The 3749-nt window shown below is 55.6% G+C and overlaps 1 protein-coding gene across 1 annotated transcript in view; it reads right to left on the reverse strand.

Moving 5' to 3' along the window:
• PER2 (period circadian clock 2) overlaps positions 1-3749 on the reverse strand; it is a 42994-nt gene that overhangs the window by 38873 nt on the left and 372 nt on the right. The window lies entirely within an intron of this gene.

Consider the following 3749-nt stretch of genomic DNA (forward strand, 5'->3'; position numbering starts at 1 on the left):
GGGGCAGAAAGGGACCGCCTGGCTGCAGAGGGGCTAAGGGGAAGGCAGGCGGGCGCCTGCTGCCAGAGACCTGCCACGGCCACTTCTGAGACGTCCACACGTGGGAGCTGCTCTGGGGAACAGCCAGACGGAAGGAAAGTTGCTGCGCTTACGCCCTTGACCCGGGCCCCTGGCCACGTCTTCAGTAGCCCGGGCTGCTTGGCCAGGACAGAGGAACACTTAGAAAGTGCCGTCCACGGTGAGATCATCGTCTGGGCTGGCTTTGCGGCACTCGGGACTGGGAGGAAGCTGGCAGGGAGGTGGAAGAGAGCAGAAACCTGCCGACGCTGGATGGGGCCTTCGTTCCCCGTCCTCTCTGCTTGCACACACACTCACAGCTTCCACAATAAACAGTAGAAAGAAACGGGGAACGAAAACATAGCCTGAGCCCCAGCGCTGCCAGGACGGTAAACGCTTCCTGCGCGCACCACCCCTGGTCTGAGGGGGACGTGCCCTTCTCTGTGGAAAGCAGAGACCAGAAATCAGGGCAGGCTCAATTACCGAAGACCAGCTGAAATGGAAGATGAGACACCTGCCGATGGTGACACCTTGCTGTGTGTCCACAAATTGAGCCCCCAGCCCCAGAGGCAGATGCTGCTGGCCCCTAGGGGCCCCTGGTGGTCCCCATCCCCACCCCTGCTCCCTACTTCCACCCCAGGTCCCCACGAGCCTGAGCTCTCACAGCCTGGTTCACTCCCCCTGTTTCTGAACTTTACGTAACAGGGACCTCACAGCCTGTACTTTGTTTCTGAAAGCCCTCGTATTTTACAGTCCCAAATATTATAACCCGGTTGCTACTTCCTGGCAGGAGCCAATTCCCTGAGGCCAGGCTGCTGTAATCTGGAGAAAATGTTTGTCCTGCTGAATAAACACTGGCACTCTCCATGGAAACCGCTGGTAACCAAGGAAAATGTGACTGCAGCCATCCAAATATGGAAGAGAAGGTGGCTGGGGAGAGGCGTGTTCTCCTCCCTAAGACCCCTCAGGCATTCTTAGCTGCACCACCTTTAAGAAGCACAAGATTTAAAACAACAACGCAAAAGCCTCTTTTGCTTTTTTTGCTTAAGGCTGGCTTCAGTGTCTGGGTGCCCGGGACCAGCCCAGCTGTTCCGATTCTTCTCAGGAAGGGGGCGAGGACTCTCAAGGCCTTCAGGGGCTGGGGAGACCCAGCACTCAGCCCGGAGCCCCCTCCATCTTCGGAACTGCCCGCCTCTGATAACACAGTGGCCTTGGCCCTGTCCGTGACCTGCACCGCTCGCCTGTTCACTGACTGCTTCTGCTCCGCTCTAGACTTGGAAATACAGTAACCAGCTTGTTGCAGAGGTGCCTACGGAGAGCTCAGAGGTCGGGTCCGGGCCCCCTCCGGGGTTCTCCGCGGTTGGCAGGAGGCCCGCCTTCCGCAGGGCGCAGAGCGTCTGCAGAGCTGTCGGCAGGGTGCGTTTCTAGGCAGTTTTGCCGAATGCGGTAGTTCTCAGTGACTCGCTTTCTCTGGACAGAATGCTGAGCGGTCCCGCCAGCGACTCAGGGACCTGCCAGAGCCTGAGATTTGTTGAGGCCCCGTGAGGTTATTACATCATCATTTAAAAACAGAGGCGTGCCCACCAGTTATTTTTCTAAAAGTTCAGTGTGGGTGAGAAATAGTGCAAATGAGAGGAACTTTCCCTGTTCCCTTCTAAGCCTCACAGACGAACACCACGTGCCCTCAGGTGGGTCATGTTCCCTGTCTCCTGTCTCCCGTGGGAATCGTCTGCAGAGGAACAGAATCCGAAAGGCTAGGGATGAGGGACTGACGTATATACACCGCTATGTACAGCTGTCTCTAGATCACTAAAGAGAATCTACTGTACAGCAGAGGGAAAGCCACTAAAATGTTCTGTGGTGACCGAGAGGGGACGGAGGTCTCAGAAAGAGGGGATATATGTATATGTAGAATCAGACACGACTCAATGAGTACACAACAACAGCTGATCCACTTTGCTGTAGGGCAGAAATGAACACACTGCCAAGCAACTATACTCCAATAAGAACGGAAAAAACAAAAAAAGCTAGAGATGGAAACAGACCTCAGAGATCACCTACCCTGAGCCCAGCCTCACAGACGAGCCCTTGAGGCCGGGGTGTGGCGGGCGCTGGGTCACCAAGTAGCAGCCCAGGGCCGGGCAGGCAACAGCCCCCCGCTCCCCCCAGCGCCCAGCCCCCGCTGCAAGCCCGGGCTGCGTCCGTTCTGAGCCAGTGTGAATCACAGCGAGACGACAGCGACAGATAACTGCCAACACCCACGGCACCATCCCTGTTGGCATATCACGTTGCTTCCACTGAAGAAACAGGAGTCCCTTTCCTCATTTTACTCAGATGCCTTACAGAAAGTGATTGTCGTTTAGTCGCTGAGTCGTGGCGGACTCTTTTGCCACCTGATGGACTGTAGCCTTTCAGGCTCCTTTGTCCGTGGGATTTCCCAGGCAAGAAAACTGGAGGGGGTTGCTTTTTCCTTCTCCAGGGGATCTTCCCGACCCACTAATCACTTTTTGTGAGGAAAAAAAAATCACTTTCTTCGTGACAAAAAGTGATTAGCCTTGAATTTAAAACTCAGTTTTGAAGAAAAGCCTTCAGGTAGAGCTTTTCCCTCCTTAGCCACACCAGCCCAGGACCACAAACCCCGGCTGGGGGAGGGGCTGGGCGACTCCGTTTGCAGCAAGACAGGAGGTCAGTGGCCCTGCTGTATTGGATGTGGGTGATGAGAGGTATTCGTGGAGGGGCTTCTGCCATGGAGCTGGGGTTCTTAATGTTTGGGGGACCTGAGGGCCCTTGCCCTCCAAATTCCAGTTCACTCAAGATTCGGCAACACCCAATCCCAGGCCTTCGAAGAACTTCTGAAGTTCATCCTGATCCGGATAAAGACCCTCAGGATGATGGAAAGACCCTGCAGGCACCCTGAGCCTGGGCTTGGCCCTGCCATGCTTTGCGCCCAGCAGACAGTTGGGCCTCAGTTTCCTCATCTGCCAAGCTAAGGGGTTACCCTGGATGATTTCCAGGGTACCTTCTGGCTCTGTTTTTCTGTGAGTGTGAATCAGCTTTCCCAACTGGTTTCTTCTGTGTAGGTTACAGAAGCCCTGGCAACCGAGTTGTCATCGCTTACCCTGGCCTTCCTGGAGGGGTAAGCAGGCCCCACCCCACCCCCCACCCACACACACTGGTTCCTATCCAGGACTTGCCAGCCAAAGTCCAGCCCAGAAGGATAATGTGATGGCTGTATCACAAAACAGGACCCTCCCCCTTCTTCTACCGACCTAGGAGAGGTAATAAACACACAGAGTCCAGGGTGGACAAAGGGGATGAGCATCTGTGCTCAGGTCCAGCATCCGTCTTGTCCTTCTGCTCACCTATTCGAGGGGACCCATGGGCTGTCCAGCTAGGGCTCCTAGACCAGTGGCCACCAGTGGCCTTTCCTGAGCTGGAGACCTGGCTCTGTGTCCGCAAGAGCAGGAAGCCAGCTCCCCAAGGGGCCTTCCATCTTCCCAGAGGCTGTGGCACTGACCCTTGGTTGCCTTGGCCTTCCTCAGCCTTCCCTCCTTGGGGGATGGGGGAAAGAAGGGGAAAAGAGGAAGGGTTCCTAAAAGAAAATCGTCTAAGAAGGACAGCTCGCTGTACAGCCCCTCAGTAGCTCTGTGACCTCAGACATGGGCCTGACCTCTCTGGATCTCAGTTTCTGG

Source organism: Bison bison, unplaced genomic scaffold (assembly GCF_000754665.1).
Source record: "Bison bison bison isolate TAMUID 2011002044 unplaced genomic scaffold, Bison_UMD1.0 scf7180017864475, whole genome shotgun sequence".
Lineage (NCBI taxonomy): Eukaryota > Metazoa > Chordata > Mammalia > Artiodactyla > Bovidae > Bison > Bison bison.